Raw genomic sequence first — 25,398 nt, 5'->3', positions numbered from 1 at the left:
CTTTGCTGCCTGAATGACTTCTGAATGTCCTGTAAGGCACCCATGTAGGTGAAAAGCTTGCTTATAATGATTCAGGCCCAGAATGTAACTGAATTTTATGACATAAAACATATTATGTTTTAAAATATTGTTTTAATATATACTGTATTTTCCAGAAAGGCAAGTTCCTTGTAAATCGAAGAAAGATTGTGTTATGTAGTTCTCCAAGCCTTGTTCACCATTTTAGAAAATCATGTCACTGATGAAATGCTCTTTATGCTGCTTGAGTTAGCAAAGCGGCCCACCTGGCTCAGTCCTGCCTTGGCCGGGACCTGATACCCAGGGAAAACCTTCAGGTATTACCTTAGGGTATTTTCCAGTAGAGACAGGCCAATCACTTCCATATTGAAATAAACTTATTTTATTATAAATTATTTTCCTTTATCCCTCCTTTAGGTCACTATTAAATCATTATTATTTGTTTAATTAGAAATACAGATAGGTTATATCATCGAGATGGTATTGCTTTAGGATGTCACTTTAGGATAATTATGAGGCATTGCAGATTAGTTACTATGATGGATACAAGAGCCACTGACCAAGGCTCCCACTTTACATGTAAAGAACTTGAGGTCCAGCCCTGATCAGTTTGGCTCAGTGGATAGAGCATCAGCCTGCGGACTGAAGGGTCCCAGGTTCGATTCCGGTCAAGGGCATGTACCTTGATTGTGGGCACATCCCCAGTAGGGGGCGTACAGGAGGCAGCTGATCAATATTTCTCTCTCATCGATATTTCTAACTCTCTATCCCTCTTCCTTCCTCTCTGAAAAAAAAAAAAATCAATAAAATATATTAAAAATAAGTAAATAAAAACAAATAAATAAAAAAAGAACTTGAGGTCCAGAAAGGTGAAGTGATCAGTCCCAAGTCAAACCACTACCTGACAACAGTGAGAGGGTTGGAATCCAGGTCTCAGAGTGACAGAGAACCCCTGACCACAGCTGGAGCCCCTCTGTGACACAGCCCTGAGCGCCTCTGCTAAGGCCACCACTGGCCAGGTGAGGCCACCTGTTCTCCTGCCCAGATCACCTTTGTTTTTTCCTTGTTACACCCACTTGGACAGATTTCATCTTCTAAAATGCACGCGAGAGAGAGGGAGACCACGCTGAGAAGATGGGTCTTCTTTTCAGGCTTATGGATGGTATATTAGTCTTTTGTAGCTGCTGGGATAAATTACCACAAATTGGGTGCTTAAGACAACAAAAATCTGCTCTCTCCCAGCTCTGAAGGCTGGACCTCAGAAATCAGAGTGTGAGCAGGGTCTCGTTCCCTCCGAAGGCTCAGGGAAGAGCCTTCCTGGACTCTCCCAGCTTCTGGGGGCTCCCGGTGTTTCGTGGCGTGTGGCAGCATCACTCCAGTCTCAGCCTCTGTCTCGCATGACCTCCTGCTCTGTGTCAGTGTCAATTTCCCCTTCCCTTCTCTTATCAAGACTTGTCATTACATGCAGGGTGCATGCTAATCCAGGACCGTCTCGTCTTGAGATTCTTATCTTACTGGAACCTGTGAAGACCCAAAAGATGTTTTCACATTCAAAGGAGGTTCTGTGTAGATATATCTTTTGGGAAATTGTCAACTATGCAGCCTGCTCCAGATGGCATTATCAAATGATAGCTGCCTGGCCAGATACAGGTCAGACTAGAGATTTAGATTCCACATTTCCTAGCTCCTCACCCATGGCTTCCAAAGTCTATTCTGTAGTGGAAATGTTTGGTAGGAATGACATAGACTTGGGGGAATCCATGAGCTCACCCGGCTCCATCCCTCAGGTTAGAAATGAGTCCCTGGAGCGCAGAGAAGAGAAATGACTTGCTCAGGGTCTCTCAGAGAATGAGCATCCAAGCTGGAACCAAGCACAGCTTCCCACCAAGGTCTTCCCCAGCATGGGGTCTGCACATGCCCTTGTCCATAAGAAATGAGTCCTGATCCTTGACACAACCCACCCACCCACGCCTGGCCATCAACCCCGGAGGCTTCCTGAGGGAAATCTGGGCAGAAGCCCTTCCTGGCGGAGTCCCAGGCCCACTGAAGGCGGCTGGGGCCGCTCCCTGGGCCCCCGGGGATTGACCTGCTGCAGAAACCATGCCAGGCTCGCTCTCCCTGGGCTGCTTTCCCTTCAGACACGGTTCCATATTTACATTCCGTTTATGTTGCCTCTTGTTTATCTTGTTACCTAAGTACTTGGCACAAAAGTAATTATTTCGTTGCAAAAGCCAGAGCAGCCGGCAAAGTTAAAAACACACACAAAAATGACTTTGACTCGGGCGCAGGATTGTATAAATAACCGGCTCAATGGAGACGACGGGGGACATTATGCTCACTCCCCACCCCCATCACCACTGTCGGGAGGAGACTCCGAGGATAGCATCTTGCCACTGTGCGGGAGGAAAAGATCATTTCTCAGCAAAGTGGTTTCCCAGATGTTCACAAAGCCGGCACCCACCCTCAGATTATCACGCAGTATCGGGCCACCGTGTGCCGCACGCAGAGCAGACAGCAGGCAGCTCCCCGCCGGTCCCCACCCACAGAACCCACCCTTTCACACCAAGGCAAACAGTGGGAGTGAGGGGGCATTTGTCCTCGGGGAAACAGAATCCACCTTTCTACCCAAAGAAGGCAGAGTGGGTTGGGAGGCTGCCCCTGGGTCCACACACACAGACAGACCTGCTGCCCCCTCCTTCTTGGCCCTTACTTACAAAGCTGTTTTAATTAGACAGATCCCATGTGAGAGCAAAACAGCAATGACACTTTGTTTCTTTGAAGCTATGAGAGAGGAACTGGAGTGCAATCAGCTGGGAGCTATGGGTAAGCAGTCTTTCTCTCCCACAGCCTCGGCCCCTCCCCAGAGCGCCAGCTTAAAAGGGAAACCTGTCCCCCAGGTGTTTTTTTGGAATTTGTGCTGTGATCCACACGGCCATCCTGCTCCTCCCTTTCCATGTAATGCATGTATCGACACCCATCCCAGCACACTCCCTGACTTCTTTCTCTGCCATCTCTTCCTCTCCTGTCCCTGCCTTTCTTCTTATCTATTCCCTCATCTGCCTCCTTCTGCCTGTTCTTTCCTCCCACTTTCTCCTTTCCCTCTTGGCCCCTCTCTCTGTTGTCCACTCCTCTGAACAGCCCAGCTCTCCCTCCTGCTCCCCCCTGCTGCTTCACAGGTGTCTGCCCACCGCCCCTCTCCACTAGCAATCACAGCAGGGTAGCTGATGAACGTCTGTGTCTGGTCAACAGCAGAACCCAGGTGGTCAGGGCTGGTGGCCCTGAGAAGGCGTCTGTGATGCAGGGGGCGGGAAAGGGGTGGGGGAAGATGGCTGCAGGACACTACTTTCCAGTGCTCTCCTGGCTCGCGCTGCCCTCCCTTTTCTCATTAAGAGCAGGAAGCCTTGAGCAGGGGCTCCAGTAAGCATCATTTGTCACTGTGATTGGGATGGTGGGGTGGGTGACAGAGAGGGAGTCTGCTAGAGAAGAGACTGTTCTATCTTTATAGGAGATAGAGTTGCCCAGCTGGTGTGGCTCAGGGGTTGAGTGTTGATCCATGAACCAGAAGATCACAGTTTGATTTCCCATCAGGGCACATGCCCAGGTTTTGGGCTCGATCCCCAGCAGGGGGTGTGCAGGAGGCAGCTGATCGATGTTTCTCTTTCATCGATGTTCCTCTGTCTATCTCTCTCCCTTCCTCTCTCTCTCTAAAATCAATAAAAAAATAGATAAATAAAAACATTTTAAAACAAAAAAATAGAGTTGAAGAGAGAAAGGAAAAGAAGAAGAGAACACTCACACAACAGGAAATATGGGCAAGAGCACCCTGCCCAGCCTCAGTTTCCTTGTGGGTCCTGGAGTGGAACAGAGAAGGAGGAAAAGCATAGTCATCACCGTGGCTTCTTTGCAGTCTCACTTTCCTTTGACGTGCTCAGAGGTTCTTCACAGGAGAGCAAGTTGCTTGCCACAGCCCTGTCATCCCTGAAGATTCCACTCCTGGCAAGACTGGTCTTCTAGTCTCATCCATTCTCCACACCAGGGGCACACTCCGATAGGAAGGGGCGGTGGGCACCTGTATGTTCTGTCCGTCATCCTCAGAACTGGCTCAAGCCATCGGAGCTAGACTCCCAGGAAGGTACAGGCACCAGTGCCCTGACTGGCCCATTACTCAGACAATCTCCGAGTTCTAAGCTCACCCTGTCCTTGTCCCATAACTGCCCACTCCTCTCGCTCACCGGGATGCTGCACAGCCCTCCTTTCTCTGTAATGTCCCGTGGCTCCCAGGAGATCCTGGAGTTCGTCTGGCCATGCTGGTTTCCCAAGGTGACCAGGCAAGAGCACAGAGTGAGTCAATCTGGGGGCTGCGACCCAGTGACCTGTCACCTTAAGAAGCCCAGCCTTGCTGAAATACACTGCTCCCTTGGTGAAGGTGGGACAGTAAGTGGAACTTTCCTCCCTCCCCACCCCACCAGGTTTCACAGACACAGTGAACTCAGCAACTTCAGACTAAGTGCTCACATGCGCAGAAAACGCAGAAAACGATAGCATGGGGACACAAAGGCTGGGCTGGGGGAGCTGAGTGTGTGTGTGGGGGGAGGGGCAGAGGGGCACCCAATCTTAAGAAAAGAAGGAAGAGCAAATGAAAAAGAGTGGGTAGTGCCACTCTGCTGCCACGTGTGCCATGCTGCTGTTTGTTGCCCTGGAAATCATTAAGGCTAACTTGGGACAAATAAGTCTACAAATCTTCATGGCCCTTCCCCTCCCCCACAAAGAGCAACTTTGCTATCAAGAACTTCCCTACCAAGAGAAGCAGTGAGAAGTTCTTTTGGCTTTCTGCAAAGGAGTTGACATTTAGTAAAAGGATCCGAATCATTTAAGTCAGCTTACTCGCAAGTGTGAAAACAGTGTATTCATTTGGATACATTAACATGGGTGAAACTTTTAGGGTGCTGTAATTTTTTCCACGGTGGGGGAGAGTGATCACTATTATGTATACAACGCCTTTGGGGAAAACGGAAATCTCAGTCAGCATTCCTCACCTTTCCCACCCAGCTTCTGGCCCGGCCCCCTCGCTCCCCGAGGGACCCTGCCTGGGACAGAAGAGTAGACCTTTCGGAAAAGGAGCAGGGAAAGCACAGCGGACACTGCCATCAAAGTGCATGTCCAGTGAGGATGGACAGGAAAGAAAAGCTCCAGCTTCCCATGACAAAATGTGTTTTCCAGGCTGGCTAAATGGAGCTCACGGTATTAAAGGCGTAAATCAACTACTCCGATGTCTGGGTTCTACGTGGGCAGGTCTGCTTATGAGGCAGAAAGGGCCAAGAGCTGATTTCCAGCGGAGGGCTGCAAACCTCCCTCCCAGGCAGCTCCTGAGTGGCCCGATTTGTGGCCGCATTGGCAGAGTTAAAAGGGTCAGGGTGGTGAGACTTTTGCCTGGCGTGTTCCATACCTCAATGTTCTCCTTTCAAAGGTGAGGCAGCCCTTAGAAAAGGAGAAAGGGTCCTTTCTAGAGGTATAATCCATCCATGTCCTGAAGGGGACCCCAATTGTGTTCAGGTTGCCCCTCTTCTTTTTCCAGCAAGTGTCCCCTGTCACCAGCTCCTCCTCCAGCCCCCATGTCTGCTGCCCCTGGCTCCCTTGGGGACTAGCCACCTCTGACATTCTTGAGATCTCTGTCTGTGCAGAATTTGATCAGTGAGTCCCACATGCCAACTTGGGAAGGCCACATCGGGAAAGACTGGTGGCTGATCTCCCTCTGCTGTGCCAAGGCCATAAAAAGCAGAGCAGGGTGGAGGGGTTGGCACACAGCTAGAAAGTAGAAGGTTGGAGTTCTAACCATCATTCTTATTATTTATGAGAACCTGGTGCAATCATTTAAGGGCCAGCTGGGGCCAGAACGGACATTGCCTGAGACAGTTTGGGCCTCACTTTCTTCATCTATATAATGGGTAGGTTGGGCCCTCCATCATGGCTCAGGCCCTTTTCCAAGATTCTTAGAAGTGACATCCAGTCCATTTCAGCCAGGTTGACATCTCCAAAGTAATCCAACTTCCAAGATGTTCACAGCGTAAGTCATACTCAAAACAGGCACCAAAATAAATGCAATGGGTGATCTTTCCTACTCCTCACGACACCTCAGGTCAGCCTGACTCCATGGCAGAGTCTGGCCTGTAGAGTCAAAAACATATGGACTTGAAGCTCTGCTCCTTACTAACCACATGTCTGATTTGCCTCATTTACCTGAGTTTAAAAACATGGTTACAGTTTTTGACCCCTAAATAATGTGGTGAAATAGTGAGATAATGGACAGGGGAATGTTGAGTTCTATTAGTTTCTGGCCTTCTGCTTGGCATGGCATTCTTTTTCCCAAGCAGGCTGTACAATGAAGTCAGCCAAGTGTGGGGGTGGCAGGGACCGCTGGTCCAGCTGTGCCCCAGGACTAGAGTTCTCCAGCACCTTCACCATGTCAGATGAGGCTGATGAGATGCTCCAGGCTTGCTTGGTGGCCTTGAAGTAGCCCAAGGTGCTGGGCACTGTGAACTGGGGCCATCACAGAACAGCTAAGGAACTGGAACCTGGACTCTGGGAGAGGTGGGGTTGGCACACACTAAGAGGTAGGAATCAAGAGGAAGATAGATGACTCCCCGCCCAAATAAATACTATCAGCTTTGACTAATTTCTGCCAAGACTCAGGCCTGGTTCCCACACTGGGGGAGGGGGATGCAGATGGGGCTACAGATCTTATCCAGAAGGAACGAGTGACCTTGGCAATAATGATATCCAGTCTGAGAACCACCTGCCTTGACTCAGTCATTCACCATCACTTAACTAGGCTGCTCCCATAGAAGAGGAGGAGGCTGTAAAGAAAATGTCAGAGTTCCGCCTTCGAGCAACTGACATTCTAGCAAGAGGGGACAAGACTTAAAATACTCACAGCATTGCCCTGACCTGTGTGGCTCAGTTGATTGGATCGTCATCCCACACACCAGAAGGTCTTGGCACATATGGGAGGCGCTCTCTCTCTCTCTTTCTCTCTCTCTCTCTCTCTCTCTCTCTCTCTCTCTCTCTCTCTCCCTCCCTCCCTTCCTCCTTCTCTAAAATCAATTTTAAAAATGCACAGTGTCCCAGGGAGCAATACGAACTATAAAAGCAAAGCAAACATGAGTGACAGGGGGTGCCTGCGCACAGAGGGCAAGGGTGAAGGGAGCTGTCCCTCTGCTTTTAGAGATGTTTGAAGACTGTTATCCAAGGGATGAGGAGGGTCACCTGGGAGCCCTGACCTCCTCATAGTAGCTGAAATAAAGAACAAAGGAATCAAGAACCCCCCTGGCTCTGTCTTGACCACCCCAGGCAGAGAGTGGTAAGAGCTGTGAGCGCTGGAGGAAGGCTGGGGCGGCAGGTCTATCCTGAACCATCCGAGTGCTGGGATCACCTCTTCTTTCCTGCCAACGATGAGGGATGGTGCTCCCAGCATCTGACCTTTCTTTCATACTCATTTCATGCCCATCTCTTTCCATATTCCAGGAATGGTTGTAGGCACCGGGAATTCAGAGATGAGTCCTACAATCATGGCACTCTAGCACGCCCAGTTTAGAGGGCAAGGGACACAACTGGCAGAGGGGGAGATTGAGTCTACCTGGGGGAGCAGATGGGCACATGCTGCACAGAGGAGAGACCCTGAGCCTGCTATTCCCTGGAAAGGGGAGGGTGGGGAGCGGGCATTCCTAGAGGAGGGGTGTTATCAAAGGCCTGGGGCTATGAGAGGTCTCTGAAGGGATGATGGGGCTTCACCTTGAAATGAGACTGAGGCCAGGCCATTCACAGGCGTGTGCACCAGGCATGTGCACCAGGCATTGGGATCTTATTCTGAGCACAGCAGGAGACAGGTTTGAAATGTGAGGGTCCATTTCCATTCCAATCTCCCACTCCTAGCAGCACTGGGATAGCCTCACTGCACTTTGTCTGTCCTGTTTTCTGGTGGCCTCTGCAGAGATCCAAGCACTAAAGCCCACCCTGAGGTCAGGGGAGTAGTTCCAAGGGTGGGCGAAGGGTGGGTTCTCTAGCCCAGGGCCCTGAGTTTCTGGCTGACTTTCTGCCATCCATCTGGTGGTCTGGGGTCTTTATAGGGAAGCCCCTGGAGTCTATGAGACGTGCCCCACCATTTAATTACCCGCAGCATGAATGAGGAAGGACTCTGTAAACACTGGAATTTATAGGCCTCTGTAGCTACAGGTCACCTCTGATGCAATAACCGGTCCTGTTCCTGTGGGCGAGTGCCCTCATTTCATTGGTCCCACAAAATTTATGCTCCTCTGTACCACCAGCCAGACAGGTTTACTCTGAAGTGTCTCTTGCTGTTGTAACTTATTTGCTTCTTTTTGAAGCTGTGTGTGTGTGTGTGTGTGTGTGTGTGTTGGGAACTGGATTGAATATGGAAGGCGGTTCTCAGATCCATTTGCGATGAGTCCCTTTTATTTCCCACCTGATGGTCTGAGACCCTCCTGCCCTCTGCCTGCCCCTGTGGCTGCAGTCACAGAGCTGACCAGGGGGAATGCACAAGGGGAGATTAAAGGGGATGGGCCAAGTCTGCTCCCGTGGTGTCCTGTTCCTAGTCTTCTTCCTTTGTTCCGCACTTCCCCAGCAGGACATCCTACCTGCCTGTTTTATTTTCAGCTCCTTGATGTAACTCTCTGCCATGTTCTTGAGACAAGAGACAGCCTCTTTTCTGCTCTCCTCACTGTCTCCTTTCCCGTGTCAGACTCCTCGCTGCCAGGGCCGCCTGGCTCCGTCTATCAGCCCAGCTCGATGTCTCCATATATCGAGAGCAACAAAACCCACTTCAGCAGTTTCCTCCTTTTGTTCCTTGTTTTACGGCTGCTACTTGTCGGTTGTGGAGTTCCCTTTCCCCTTCACTTACCAGAAAGGCTTCACATTAAAGGAGCATTTTAATGGTGCAAACAAGAAATAGAAATCCAGTTTACTTCTCTCCAAGCTTCTCTTAAATCGCACAGCTGTTCCGGTCCAGCGTCTGCGCCACCTGCCTGGCTGTGCTCCACACACAGCCCGCTCCCTCTGTGCAGTCTGGGAACCAGCAAGCTGACACCAGTGGCAGGCAAGGCCAGGCCAGGAAAGGTGTGCAGACCGGACATCTACCTGCTGCTCTGCCCGCCCGGCCACCTCCCCACCAGCAGTCCCCAGGTCGCAGGCAACACCAACACCTGCTCCCCAGCTGTTACCCTCTTTGTCCCACAATCTCAGTAGAGTACACAGGCCACCGACCACTCATTGCTCCTCCCAAAGGTGGTACATGATACACTCCGATTAGTCAATGGCACCTGTTGTGGGGAGAGGTGGCTTGGCCTCTCTCTTGAAGATGCTTTGTCTTCTATCAGGTAAAAGCTGTACAAATCCACCTCATTACCAAGGAAGCTTCTAGACACAATTATAATGCTGCTCTCTACAGTAGCCACTAGGGTTAAGTTATATGCCCCCGCCCCTGCTTCTCTTTCTTGGAACAGCTTTGCTTTTCCTAGGTCTGATGTAGTTTATTAGACAGCTAGAAATGCACCTCACCCCTTTCACTGGGAGACGGGCAGTGTCCGCAAATCTCCCAGGTACTGCCTCCTACCATGGCTATGCTTCATTCAGTGTCTTAGTTCCTATGGTGTGACACCTCCAGGCTCAGGTTGAGATGATTTCCTAGGTCTTCCTCCAGCTCTGTGACCAGGAAACACCAACCCCGCCCCCCCTCCCCCCCCCCACCGACCAGCCTCTCTCAAGCCCAGCTCCAGGTGAGATGGACTGCTACTCACTGATGAACATGGTTGGATGGTGCATGGAGGCCACATAGCACTGCTCCTCAGCTGTGTTCTCACTCAAGGGCCACTTGCGGGCAGAGGGGAGGCCCGCCCTGCCCACATGGGACAATGATGGAGAGACGCTCAGGAGCTCCAGCAGCAGAAGGCTGTCTGTGAGAGCAAGGGCCTGGAGCCTCCGTGAAAGCTGCCATCCGGTCATGCAGCCACTGCAGGAACATCTGTCTATTCTTTAAGAAGCCCGAACCAGAAAAACTACTTTGTTTTGCAAAAGAGGGAAGAGTTTTGAGCTTCCAGGATTGTTGGCACTTGGTTCATTGGCTTTCCAGCTCCCATTCCAGGACTTAAAAGATACACCTACAGTCATCGAATCATTAACTGTCAGAGCAAAAAGGTCCTCCCAGAAGGAGCAGTGGCTTTCCCTGGGCCACACAGAGCATGGGGCATGGGTGGGTGACCAGGGCGTTACAGAGAGAGAGTGAGCCTGTGTTTCAGAGGCTGAGGGCAGGTGGCAAAACAATGCCAGGGAGGCAGAGAGGAAGGAGCGGGCAGGGCCATAACAGAGGGAGGGAGAGACAGTACTGGGAGGCTATCCATGGCCAGCACCACCTCCACAGCCCATCCTCTGATGTCCTGGGTGGACCGTATCTTAGCCACCAAACAGCATGCTGCCTGCCGCCCAGATGTGGGGCTTCCCCAACCTACAGGACCCTCAAGGGCCCTCAATCAAAGTTACTCACCCCCGCAGCCCTGCACCAGCCTGGGGCCGGGAGCTCGGCAAAGCTAAAGGTGGTGATGTATCACTGAGGGAAGCATGTGTTAGCTGTGTGTGTGTGTGTGTGTGTGTGTGTGTGTGTGTGTGTGTGTGTGGAGAGGTGGGTGATGGCCCCTCAGCAGCAGTGCCAGCTAAGGATGGAGGAGGAGCTTGGGCCCCACGGGACCCTCTGGAAGGGCAAGCAGAGTCTCAGCCTAACGCCTGGTCAGGTCTGAGAGCTGCAGCTCATTCTGCTTACCTCGGCCTTGGCGTCACCAAAGCGGCTGGGCCAGGGCGCCTGTGTGCACTATGGAGAGAGGGAGTCATCTGAGTCATCTGCCTGTGGCTCGTGCCCGCCCTCTCCATCTCCACCAGGAGAGGGTTCAAGAGTCATGTTTCTTAATGACTCCAAATGCACTCAGTTCATCTAGAGATGGGCATGAGCACCGTGTCTGCAGTAGACTCTCGGATGGAACACACTGGGGCTGCCTGGCCTGCAGCGCCAACATAGACCCGGATGGTTTCTCCGAGGCTTGCCCAGGCCCAGAGTGCCCCTCCCCTGCCCAGAAGCTCTCCGTGAGCAGTCCCTGGTGGGACACGGCTCTGTGGGCCTCGGAATGTACGCTGTGCCTCAGGACCGTGGCCGTGACCATCAGTCTCCGGCCTTCTCAGGCATTGGGCACGATTTGCAGGTGGGCTGATTAGCACCCAGGGTGGTGTGTGCTTTTGCACATGCTGAGCAGAGGGCATGGAAACAGACAGTCAAGGTGTCCCGTCTAATTAAGCCTCATCCCTAGGGAAGTGGCCTGTTACTGAGCTAGGAGGCCTGGTGTCCTTGCACCACGGTGAGGCTGAGGGAGGGCATCTGTTAGTCGGGGCTGCTTGTACTGGTATGTGTCAGGCAGCCAAATTGTTTTCCATCTGGGAGACTTTATTTCAGACACAGTGTGGAGAGAGGGCTTGGCCTTCACCTCTGAGTGTTTCTGGCCCTTCCTGACAAGAGACAGACCCTTCTGCCAGGAGCACAGGAGAGGGGACTGGTGCTGGGTACAGCCATACTGACAGCTGTGTGGGCTGCCCTGGGGCCTGCACAGCGCTACCTATGCAGTGATTCTCCCAGGCCTCGGGGCACAGCCTCATCCCCCAGGCAGCTCAGGACATAGGTGTCCCAGTCCCTTCCCTTGTCATCAAGCACAGGGGGCTCCACCTGTGTGCAGAGCCAGCGCCAGTGTCCAAGTAACAACAGAGCAGGGAGGGGCGGCAGTGGGGCTGGCAAACCCTTAAATACTGACGGGATAGTGTAAAGATGAGATGGAACACTTGCCTGGCGCTTTGGCCCTAACTGAAGACTTCCAAGTGCATTTCTTCTTAAATTCTCACCCGAGGACATGCTTATTGATTTAAGAGAAAGGGGAAGAGAGAGAGAGAAACATCAATTGGCTACCTTTCCTGGGCGCCCTGACCGGAGATTGAACCTGATAACTAGGTATGTGCTCTCACCGAGAATTGAACCCGGCACCTTTTGGTGTACCAGACTATGCTCCAACCAACTGAGCCACTCGGCCAGGGCCCAAGTGCCTTTTTTTTTTTATCTGGCATGCAAACCAATACTTTTGAGGCAGGCAGAGCTACAAGACCCGTTTTAGTGTTGAGAAAACTGAGGTTCCAGAAGGGAACCTGTTCAAAGTCGTGCAACATGGAGGTGATGCAACTGATTGCTCACTGAACCTTGTAAGGGGAATGGAGTTTTTCTCTCCACTAGAAAGGTCATCAAAGCCATCGGTGGGGGAGAGAGGCTCGAAGATTCCCAGCATTGCAGGGAGGTGGGGCTCCGTGGCTCAGCAATGCAAAGAGCAGGTGCGCCTTCCACGTGGGACCCTCAGAGCCAGTCTCCACACAGAGCTGAGGCACTGCTCTTCCTGAGTGGGGAGAGCTTAGCAGTGGGCTGGGGCTGGGACTGGGGCTGGGGCTGGGGCTGGGCTGGGGCTGGGACTGGGGCTGGGACAGGGAGGGCAGTTGATGGAGGGAGTGCTTTTGCGTGAGAACTGTGTCAGTGTTCCTGCCTCCCCACCAAAGTCTATGCCTAATAACTGAGTTTTTCATTTTGATGAATCTGACCGTTCCAGGGTTTGGTTTGTTTTCGTTTGGCCTTTGAGGAGTCAGAGTTTTAAAGCTGGAAGGACCCTGAGAGAGCCTGTAATTCTCCCTCACCTGACAGGTGGAGAAACTGAGGCTTGAGACAGCAGGGGCCTTGCCCTTTAAGACAGAGCTGCTGAGTGGCAGAGCTGGAGCCCAGCGCCTCAGACTTTGGAGGCAGCCTTTCCTTGGTGCCAGTGCTCTCTTGAGCGGTGCTTCCTGAGGCCCAGACGCATGCCATCAGGACAGGCTGGAAACAGCTCTGGGAGTGGGGTCAGGGAGGGGCACCTTCCATTGTGGGAACAGAAGCCTGCCAGGTATGAATCAGCCTAGACAAGGTGAGAATTCTCATGGAGCAAGAGCTGGGTAGCCAGGAAGCAGGACCCTGCATCTCCCAAGGCAAGGCCATGGATCTCACTTCCTGCATCCTCCCTACCCCCTGTGTCCAAGACAGTGGCAGTCTGCACTGGGGAGTGGGCCCGAAAGACTTCTATGTCTGTTCCCATTTAATTCCCTGCCACAGAGGAGGAGGTCGTTGTTGCCAGCCCCTTTTTCAGGGGAAGCACCAGGCTTAGACGTGTGTGTGTGTGTGTGTGTGTGTGTGTGTGTGTTTGCCCACAGTGCACAGGCATGCTCTTGTGAGTGTCACAGCGAGCTGTGGTCACTCTGTAGTGCTGCTCCCCTCGGGGTGCTGCTGTCGGACAGGTGGTTTGAAATGAGTCCTCCGGCCTTCGGGCCCACCCTGTGTGACACTGTACATCTGTGCTGTCTTTTTCCTCTCTCAAACACGGACCCAGAAGAGACTGATTAAGGATTGACTGATTTCACTTCCTGGAGGGGCTTTGCTTCCCACAGGATCATACTAGTTTGACAACCCAGGACTGACCTTCTCAGTGGAATGCTGGTGTCCATCCTGGAGAATGGGCGTGGCCACCACACCCTGCCTTCTCAGGAGGCTGCCCGTAGCCAGCTCACTCTCTGAAATCTGTCAGGGGTGCCGGTGCTCCTGGCGGCTGCAGATGCCCAGCCAGCCCCTTGGGCCCATCTCTGCAAGTGTCAACTTGTGCAAGAAACAAAAATAGCCTGTCTGTGGCCAGACAGCTTCAGCATCTACAAAGTGCCTTAATACTCTGAGACTCAGGAATGATTAGCCCCATAATAATGGGTGAGGAAACTGACGTTAGTGGGGCCATGCACCCTGAGGCCAGGTACCTTGCTGGAAGCACACAGTGTGATGAGGCTGGGTGCAACCCTTCCATCAGCCCCACGCAGCCCCCACTGCACCATAGCCACCTTACCTGCCAGCACGGATCAGGAATGTCTTGGTACCAATTAATATATTAATATACCAATTAATATATAAGGACTCATTTCAAACCACCTGTCCGGTAGGTGCAGGGCTCTGAGGGAATGGGAGACAGACCGTTGGGGTTTGCTGGGAGCTGAGAGAAGAAAAAAACAAAGTTGAGAGCGAAGCATGGGCCACTAGGGGTGCACTGCAGGAAGCCCTGAGGAACTGGGAGGCAGAAGCTGGGCAGGGTGTTGGTCTCAGCAACCTGGGTGAGGTCTCTCCTCCAGGGCAGAGACGGGGATTTGCCCATCTTTGTGCCAGCTGTGGCCCACATACAAGAGGTGTGGTTTCTCCTTCATTTTCGGTACTTTAACTCCTTTAGAAAATGAACCATTTCTATTAGAGACTCCCAGAGAGACAGAGTGACAGGCAGGGCTCGTCCACAAGAGAGCTGACATAACCATCCTCCCTTCTGTACTCAGGAATATCTTTCCATTCTTTGTCTGGATACACACAGGCTCAATCCCACACCACTCCGCAGCTGTGAAACTATATACACCTGGATCACAAGTTCAAGAATTATATGCACTGAAAAAACTATAGATGAAAGATATCAAACTGATGATAATAATAATCTATACTAATAATAGACAAATATGTAAATTTACTGTACCTCTGTGGCACCCACAGCCAATCAGACATGAGTATGCAAATTAAGACAAAGATGGTGGGCCTGTGGGCAGCATGCATGGGCACAGGCGCCAAGCAGCCAGGTTCCAGGGACACCACTGGAGTGTCTGGTCCTGTCAGCCTGGCCTGAGGGTGGCTGGAGTTCGCAGTCCTTTTTGTTTGTGCAGCCCCTGGACCGGAAGCGGAAACAAAGAGCATGGAAAGTATCAGGAATTCTGGGAATCATAGTTCTGATGGCAGCCCCTGGACCAGAAGTAGAAGCCCAGAGCGCGGGGAGCACCAGGAATGCTAAGAATCATAGTTCTGATGGCAGATGTGTTGCAGGATCCCCTAGACCAGGGGTGGGCAAACTTTTTGACTCGAGGGCCACAATGGGTTCTTAAACTGGACCAGAGGGCCTGAACAAAAGCATGGATGGAGTGTTTGTGTGAACTAATATAAATTCAAAGTAAAGGAGCGGAGGGGAGAGCAAGAGAACCCTCCGCTCTTTCGGCTCCGCGGGCCGGATAGAACAGCCGAATGGGCCAGATCCGGCCCGCGGGCCGTAGTTTGCCCACGGCTGTCCTAGACACTAGAGCAAAGTGAGCCTAGAACAAGTTACTATTGTGGGTGGGGGATGGAGGGAAAGCAAAGATGAGAGACATAAGTAAAGTTAGAGTGACGAGGAAAAGTTAAAGGAAAGATATCCTGCAACTTCTAGGAAATCTCCACCAATGGAGCAAAGAAAAAAAAAAAAAAAAGACCTCTATTATTCTGTGAGCACCAAACCAAACTGGGTTGGGGTCTCAGACAATTCGCTCATATGATTGCAAAGACAGACAGAAACTCCCGGATTGGAGAGGGCTCCCCTGAGAGCTCCCAGATTGGAGAGGGTGCAGGTCAGGCTGAGGGACCCCCCGCCCCCCTCCCCCCCCCCCCCCCCGTGCACAAATCTTCATGCACCGGGCCCCTAGTAATAATAATAATACACCAGATCAGAAGAGCAGGTTCCCTTGGAGTCAGGGGCCAGGGTTTAGTTTAAGCCTTGTCAAAAGCTTGCTCTTATAGATCCATCAGCTTTTTGAGCCTCAATTTTCTTATCTGTGATCTGGAAATAACAATACCTATTTCTCATGTCAATTATGAGTATTAAATGAATTCAACTATGGAAAAACTAAGAAGCTATTAATATTTAATAACTGTCTGCCTCCAAATTCTATGCCTTGTATACAAGAAAATCATTACCTGTTTCTTTATTTGTTATATGAAAACATTGTTTATTCTGCCTAAGTCATAGGATGCTTGTGGGGTGAAATGCGAAAAGCTTATGAATGCATTTTGTTACCTATAAAGTGTCTTAAAGTCTGCAAGGAACAGAATTGGCTCCATAAGCAGCACCTATTATTATGATCATTAATAAAAATACTATGCTGTACAAATTTCCACATTTATTGCTTATTCTTCAGAGGCAGTATTTGCTTTTCTTGCAAACCTGCTCGTTTGTGGGGCCTGTGCCCTGAATGGTGACCTGTGGCATCGATGATCCTTGGAAATGACCTGTCTCAGCAGATCATCGTCTTCTGCAGGTTCCGGGATGGAGGCTCCTGGCCTCAGAGCCCTAGGGAATAGAGTTGAAGCCTAGAGCACTTTCTCTTCCCTGCTGCTATTATGAACCAGCTCAATCCATCCATCAATGGACAAGGGTTTATCGAGCACCCACTCCTGTCGAAGTGACTGCGAAGCCACACTAGAGCAGGACTTTAAGAAAGTGGCTCACCAACAGACAAGTACATATTTGGACATAGGAAAAGAAATAACACGTTTGACTCAGAAGACCCTTTCGTAGGCAAAAACCTGGGCAGGAACATCTTGTCACGACTTTCACAAGTCATCAAAGCTAGTCACTGTCCCAGCTCTCAGGACTGAATCAAAACTCTGTACTTACACTTGAGAATATAGCCCCTTCCGTTTCCTCACACCATTCTGTGGGGGTATATCCCCTCCCAATCCACCTGAATGTGCTTTGAGGATAGGACTGCATATTACGTTTTCTGGTAAATATTACAAATAGTCTACCAGGATGCTAAACAAGATAAGTTGTCATTTTTCAGACTCAAAAGTATTATATCAGTCTTTAGAGTAGACCCAATGCTGTAACATTGGGCAACTCACTCTGCTCTGGATTTTAATGTTTTCATTTGCAAAATGAGGGGGTGGGGGTGAGAACGGATATTTCCCAGGTTTCTTAGAGTTCTGAAACTCTAAGCTCTATATCAGATTTGGCAGGTGACACACCTCTCACCACCACAAAGCCAATGACAGATTTTGTTATCAGTTGCAACACTAATTCCCATTAAATCCAAATTCAACTGTGATCCCGCCTGCGTAGGCAGCTGCTGACAGCTGCATATGATGTCAACACTTGCCATGCCGACTCCCCGAGTCTTTTTCACCGCAGCCTCCTGTGTGCTCCCTTCTCTAGCCAAAACCTATTGCTCTGGCCACTCTGCTTCCTCCTTCCCCTGCCTCTTTCATCGTTCAATAAACCCTGCAGTGTAATCCCTCTACTAAGAACAGAATTAATTTCAAACATTCACTTACATGGAAGTGACTCAGCATGTTTTCTAGTCCAGTGGAATTTGTATTGTAAAAAAAAAAAGTCCCATGGAAACTATTTGTAACCTATAACCAACAAAAGACAGGTATCCAAGGTGTATAAATAACTCCTAAAATTCAATGAGTAAAAAGAGAGACAACTCAAAATTCAAAAACGGGAAAAGACTAAGCAAGCACTTCGCAAAACAAGATATTCAAATGGACAGTAAACATATTTTTAAAATACTCAGCCCGATTTTGACTTCAGGAAACGGCAATGTAACAATATAAGGAGCTCCAGCCGGGTGGCTCAGTGGGTTGGAGTATCTTCCCAAACACCAAGACAGTTGAGGTTGGACCCCTGGTGGGGGCATGTACCGGAAGCAGCTGATCAGTGTTTCTCTCCCACATTCATGTTTCTCTCGCTCTCTCTCTCATGTGCGCTGGGATATCTAAGATTTTAGTATCAGATGTTGGTGAGGATGTGAAGTAACCGGGACTCTCCTTCACTGATGGTAAAATGCATACTGGCACAAGTGCTTTGGGCAACAGTTCTGTTTCTTTTCTAGTTAAACATACACCTCACCTATAACCCAGCAATTCCACTCAGATATTTATCCAAGAGAAATGAAAACATATGCTCACAAAAACACATGAACACAAATGTTTACGGCAGCTTTATTCACAGTAGCCCAAACCAAGAAACAACCCAAATGTCTGTCAAAGGGAGACTGGATAAGATAATTGTGAACTAGGGATGATGGAATACTCCTCTGTTTGAAAGGGCCAAACTACTAATACACAACCCACAGCACCAATGTGGATGGATCTCAAAACTTTGATGCTGAGTCAAATAAGCCAGATCTGAAAGCGCCCATACTGTGATGATCCCATTTGCATGAAGTTCTAAAACAGCACAACTGACCTGTGGTGACAGAAAGCAGATCAGGGGTGGGTGGGTCAAGTGGTAGGGGACAAAGATTAACTGCGAGGAGGCACAACTTCCTGGGATGACGAAATGTTTTATATCTTGATTGGGGGGGGATGGTTACTCAGAAGTATACATTTGTCAAAATTTATCAGATTGTATATTTAAAACAGGTACATGGTTTATGTACATTATACCTCAATAGAGTTGCTATGTAAAATCAACAATGATAAACATGAGGTGACACCAATACACATCCACCATCATGTCAAAATGTAAGAGATTGACAACATCAAGGTGTAATGAGGCTGTGAAACAATCAGAACTCTCCTCCAGGGTTGGAAACAATGTAAGTTGGAACAATGTGCTTTGGAAAACATCTGTTCAGCAACATGTAATAAAGCCCCACATGCACACATTTTGTGATTCAGCAATTTCATGCCCATGTGTACACTGGTCATAATTGTGTACATGTATGTGCACCAAAAGATATATGAAAGGATGTTTATAACTGTACTAGAGGTCCAGTGCACAAAATTTATGCACTTGCAGGGGGCGGGGTGGTCCTCGGCCTGGTCTGTGCCCTCTCACAGTCTGGAAGCCCTCGGGGGCTTAGGCCCGCTCCCCACCATCAGTGGGATATCCTTAGCGCTGCCACAGAGGAGGGAGAGGTTCCCGCCACTGCCACTGTGCTCGCCAGCCATGAGATCAGCTTCTGGCTAAGCGGCGCTCCCCCTGTGGGAGCACACTGACCACCAGGGGGCAGCTCCTGCATTGAGTGTCTGTCCCCTGATGGTCAGTGCATGTCATAGCGACTGGTCGTTCCACCGTCGGGGCAAAACCAGCTCTCTGACATCCCCTGAGGGGTCCTGTATTGCGAGAGGGTGCAGGCCAGGCCAAGGGACCCCATCAGTGCATGATCAGAGCTGGGGAGGGACATAGGAGATTGGCCAGCTGGGGAGGGACTGTAGGAAGGCTCAAGGGCATGTCCAGCCTGTCTTGCTCAGTCCTGATCGGCTGGACCCCAGCAGTAAGCTAACCTACCAGTCAGAGTGTCTGCGCCCTGGTGGTCAGTGCACATCATAGCGAGTGGTTGAGCGGCCTTAGCATATCATTAGCATATTATTCTTTGATTGGTTGAACAGCTGACTGGATCACCGGACACTTAGCATATTAGGTTTTTATTATATAGGATTAGTCCTCATAAAAAAACAAACTGGAAATAGTGTTAAAGGCCATCAAAAGTAGAATGGAAAAATCGTGGTCTGATTTACAAAGGAATAATATACAGCAATGAAAAATGAATGAACTACTATTACAAGCAACAATACGGATGCCTTTTCAAACATCATGTTGAAGCAGTGAATTCAAACAAAAGGGAATGCACTGCATTTTACTAGTGATGATCTCTGGGAAGGAGGTGGGGTGATAATTAGGAGGGGGCATATAAGGTTTCTGGGGTGCTGAGAAGGTTCTGCTCCTTCATGTGAGTGCTGCTTCAATGCAATGAGGACATTCACTTTGTGATCATTTGAAAAGTGGTACACTTGTCATTTTTTCACTTTTTTGGATATATGTTATATTCAATAAATGTATATATTTTTAAAATGCAAACAAACAAACATAAAGAAACAAGAGACCCTATAGGAAGGAGATAAATTAACCTCCAGACATAACGAAGGATTTTTAGGTACCGTGGATTTGAATGTTTTTTTTTTTTTTTTTTTTTTTCATGTACCAGAGAGGAGGGGAGGTTTAGGGGCCGAAGAGCTGCCTTTCTCATCACCCAGTAAATGGCACCTAGTAGACAGGAGTCTAAATAGCCTGTGTATAACACCAAGCCGCCCATCTCCTCATACCCTCCTATTTCAGTAACTGAGAAAAATCACTCTGTCTTCACCACTCCGGAGCCCAGGCAAGGAGTTTGGGACTGAGAGGTGGGCCCCTGGAACCTGTGCCCTGGTTTGGGTAGAGCTGATGGGCCTGAAGTTCATTCGCCTCTTTGCAGCTGGTTCAGGTTGATAAATGGCCACAAGGCAGCTTTAGTCCCAGGGAAGCATTGCAAGAATAGACATAGCAAAACCTCCGTGTTCTTCCCACAGTGGAAGCAAGGGAAGGGGTGGCTGCCTGTGAAGTGACCCTTGCTCACCAGCTCTGAGCCCAGCAACTTCCACAGGGAGCTGGCCGCCCTGCCATGTTCTTGAGCAAGCACTCATCATCTTCCTGCACCTCAGGACGCTAACTTGTTGCAAGCGCAGTCTGGAATCTGATGGATTACCAGCACTATGGCAAACGTATCCTCATAGTTCTGACTATTAACTCCTCCGAAAGTAAGTTCCCTCAGGGCTGCAGCTCTCTTGCTCACCATTGCGATTGCAACCCCTGACTCATAGTAGGTTTTCAACATTTGTTGAATCAGTCCATCAAACGACAGACGAGAAAAAGGCCGTTGCATTGGGCCATGGTCTTACAAAGGGCCAAGGCCACCCCTGGCTGCGAGGCCCTGACTTTCCCAGGGCGAACACTGTTACAGCTTAATCTCTCACTGACTTAATGTCGCTTCGTTAGCTTTCTGAAACTAACAAGCTAGACTCCGACTCCCTAAAGCTCCAATACGTCAGCTGGATTAGAAACATCAGGATTCCGCGGCTGGCTCAATGCCCACTGTGCCCGGCTGCCTCTGCATCCTCTTGCTCCCAATAACCCACCTGAGTCCGAGTCCTGAGGGCTGTAACAAGGAGCCACGTCCTCTCCATTCCCACCCCTCCCTCAAAACAATTAAATTAATACTGGTCAGTTGCTTTGGAGTTTATAAATCTCAGCAAGATGAATGTAACAGCCTGGCTGATGGGGAAGCAGCTGTATTTTTTAACTGTTTTTCTTTTTCTCTTTTTCTGTTTCCAAGAGCAGTACTGGCACTACGGTAATGTACCGTTTGATATTTTAGCATTGCAGATATTTTACAGTAAATTACTTCAGTTTATGGCACTTTACTTCCTTATATAATTGTTATAAATAACCTTCAAATGACATAAAAGCCATAAACATTGCAAAACTGAAAAGTAAATTATAGACATTTCAGTGTGTGCAAGTAGGAACTCAAGCAGTTAAGGCAGGCGAGGAAGGTACGTTTGTTTGTTCTCTCCTTCCCTAACCATCCATCTCGTATTTCCACAATAAATACTCCACGGTAAATAAATGCCAAGAAGCAGGAGGGACCCTCTGCGTGCTTTCAGATCGACGCCGGTTGCCTCCTGGTGCTGGCTGGCTCCACAGCCAGGGAGCTGGAGGTCCAGGGTGAGAGGGTTTGCATTGAAGGATAGTCCATGGCTGCGAGGGAGATTAGCTGGAGAGGGGAGGTCTGCCCCAGGCAAATCCTCAGGTGACACTGTTGCCCGGGGTGATGTGGAGGTATTGGCAAGGGCTTACTGAACCTCCTCCACAGTATAATAGCTACCATTTATCCAGCGCCTAGTCTCCATGTCACGCCAGACCCTTTACATTTTTTTACTCAATACTTTCCCATAGGGAAGCTACATGGCAGGGAGGAGGTAGGGAGTAGAGATTTAAAGGTTAGTAGGGCCATCCACTTTCACAACGGGCCTCGGTGTTGCCCAGTGAGGTTACCCCTGAATGTTTATATGTATTTAAAATATTAGTTTTGAACATAAACATTTAAAACATGTTCCCATTATTGCTAAGCTTGTTTTGATATTTCTTCATTTGTTTAATGAACCTGGAGACTCAAACATAGAAGTGACTGCGGCTGGTCTCAAGCTCTGAGAGACCTTGGTTATTAATCCCATTTCACAGATGGGAACACTGGGACCAGGGAAGTTAAACCACCAGTAGAAGATTCAAAGAAGGGCATGGATAGCCATTCCTGTCTACCTCACAAACCCGTGAACTTTTTCTCTGTTGTATGTGCTTCAGGAGAAATTTTCAGAGGCAGCTCCTGTGTGAGCCCCCTTGACGCCCTGGGACGAGGCTGTCTGACTCACTGGGGTCATGGCACTCCCTACTGAGCAATAATCTGTGCCCAGAGTTAACCAGATTTCATCGTCAGGGTCCAGTCTCTTCCACAGCAAGGCAGACATACTTCCTTTCTCCTTTATCTCACCACAAGCACACATGTATGGAAGGTTCTGAGACTCAGAGAACTTTAGTTAGAACTGACTGCTGATCTGTCTTCAGCTGACATCCCCTTGTTCTGTAGGGGAGGAAACAAAAGAAAGACGAGTGATTTGCCCAAGGGGATATCAGAGTACTCGCATTAACATTCAAGCCCAAGAGCTCCTAACTCTTCTCAACCAGTAGCTTTGTAGTGTATCTTCTAGAACTCTTAAAATATTTTCTTTCGAATAGTAGGGTGGGGCAAAAGTAGGCTTACAGTTGTGAGTACAAAAAACACAGTTTATTCTTGTATTATTATTTATTAACTAGTGGCCCAGTGCATGGATTCATACACATTGAAAGAAAATTAATTAGGAGAAAGATTCATGTGGTAATTACGCTAGTGCAAAAAAATTACACATCAAAACAGTATATATAATATAGTATTTTAAAATACAAGGTATTTTAATATCGCTATTCACCCTTTCTCTGTAATAGAAGTGTCAGAGATGAAAGAAAATTAGTAAAATGTATATGAAAATAATATATAAATTGATTAATAAATAAACAATAACAACATAATATAAAAAAACAAAGACATGATATAAAAATAACAAAAACATGATATAAAAACAACGTTGATAAAAACAATGATTGATAAATCGATTAAACTTATTCTAATATCTCCTTGTACACCACATTAAGAGTAAAAACACTTTTAGAGTGCTTGACTAACTTCCCTTGTGATGAAGTATTTACAACTTTAACTTTAACATCACACGCTCTTTGAACTTGAGAGAAAGCAACATATAACTGACCATGTTCGAAAATGGGTTCAGGTGGAATATTCCCACTCTGTCTAGAGTTTGTCCTTGTGATTTATTAATAGTCATTGCAAATGCTGGCATCACGGTAAACTGTCTTCGAATTAATTTAAATGGGAGGCCAGTGTCAGATGGGAACAAATCAATTCTTGGAATCAGAACAACCTCTCCGGCTGATCCTGTTAATACTTCAGCTTCGAATATGTTATGTCGCAACCTTTTGATAATAAGTCTAATACCATTACAAAGACCCCATTTACTATTAAGATTTCTCAGTAGCATGATGATTGCACCTACTTTCAATTTTAATTTATGACACAGCATTCCAAAAGGAGTAATACTATTAAGAAATTCAATGAGAAAATTTTCCTTGTGCGAGTCAACATTTATTTTTAAATTGCCAGTGTGGCCCTAACCGGTTTGGCTCAGTGGATAGAGCATCAGCCTGCAGACTGAAAGGTCCCAGGTTCGATTCCGGTGAAGGGCATGTACCTTGGTTGTGAGCACATCCCCAGTAGGAGGTGTGCAAGAGGCAGCTGATCTATGTTTCTCTCTCATCGATGTTTCTAACTCTCTCTCCCTCTCCCTTCCTCTCTGTAAAAAAATCAATAAAGTATTTTAAAAAAAATAAAAATAAAAATAAATAAATTGCCAGTGTGTGTCATATGTAGTCAGACGGACGGTCGGTCACTTAGCCTACACACACACACACATACACGAACAACTGTAAACCTACTTTTGCCCTACCATGTATTTCTTACATATGACAAATTATTGAACAAACAATCTATTTCTCTGGCTGGAAGATGGAAATAATTCTGTATTAATCAATTAAGCTTTTAAAGATATTTTTGGTTTAAAAATTAGATTGAAAATAAATCTCACAGTGATACTGTTGTAAGTTAACCTAGTTATGTATAACTGAAAAGGAGCAAAAGGGAGAGCCAAATATTATTGTCATTTGTGCAGCTTTGCCAGGAAGCTGCAGTTTAACACTCCCCAGGAAGCCGCCTGTCTGCTCCCTGTGGGTCACTGGGGGGAAGGGACTGGACCAGGGAAGAATAGACACGTGCCCAGAAAAGTCCAGGTGACTTAGGGAAGTTTTTTTCCTGTCAATCATTCCTGGGAGCAGGTCATTGGCCAGAGTAGGCATGGCCACTGCAAGTGAGAAGGTCTGAGGTCTTTTTTCTCCTAAACAAAGGAGTTCACTCTTTTGTGCTCTTGCTCTCGCTCTCTTGTGTTTTTGGGACTCTTGGGAGTCTTGTTGCAGGGGGCGTGCTCCCTTGGCTCCCCTCCATTCACCCACATGCCTCACAGCCAGGCGGGCCCCACACAATGGACTAACGGGCTGCACCTAGCCTCATGCTAAACTGGACCCAATCCCAACACGGAAAGGAAACTTTGGATGCTGGCTTTGCTTCTAGCTCTATTGAATCCCCAGCGCCACATCTTCCAGGACTGGGTTAAGGGAAATGGTACTTTGCAAATCCAAAGATGCAATTCCATGCAAATAAAAATCACTCATCCTTCCATGAGTGTCTCAGAAAATTCTTTTTCTCGAGATATCATAAGGACCCCACCTCAAGCACCCAGCTGGGAAGAGGAAATCTTACTTTCACCTGTAATAATAGCATGATGGGAATTTAAGTAGGATGACTTCTTGATTGGAGCATAAGCTATTCTGTCTTGAAGCCTTCAGGTTCACTGGCCCCAAACAAAATCAGCACCAGAATCTCCAGCCCTTACATGCCACTTACAGCTTCAGCTTTGAACCATTGACCTCAGCTTCCTCCTGGCAGCCAGCCACTCTGCTCTTGCTATTTCTGACTAGAATTAACTGATTATCTTAGTCACCTCTCCCTCAATCTTTGATAGGGACAGTCAGCATTTTCCTAATCTTATATGAACTAATATGAAAACACTGTATCAAGAACCTCACTCCAATCAGGCTGTTTTCTCTAGGCCACTCCTCATAGGAATTTGGGAGCCTAGAGCTTCCATCCAGGAACCATGAGATGGGAAGCAGTCATTGCATTTTATTGGCAAGAGCTTCGAATTCAATATAATAGAAAGGGGGTCCCTCTGTTACTGACTGCAGGATTGAGGCAAGTTACTCTCTTTTCCCTTCTCTAGGCCTTAGTTTCTCCATCTGAAAAATGAGAGGAATAATCTCCAGTCCCGCACCTGTGCTGTCCAATAGGCTTTCCCCCTTGATGAAATGTCCCAGATCTGCACTGTCCACTGTAGTGGCCACCAGC

The sequence above is a fragment of the Plecotus auritus genome (assembly GCF_963455305.1).
Source record: "Plecotus auritus genome assembly, chromosome: 6".
NCBI lineage: Eukaryota > Metazoa > Chordata > Mammalia > Chiroptera > Vespertilionidae > Plecotus > Plecotus auritus.
This window is presented reverse-complemented; position numbering follows the sequence as displayed.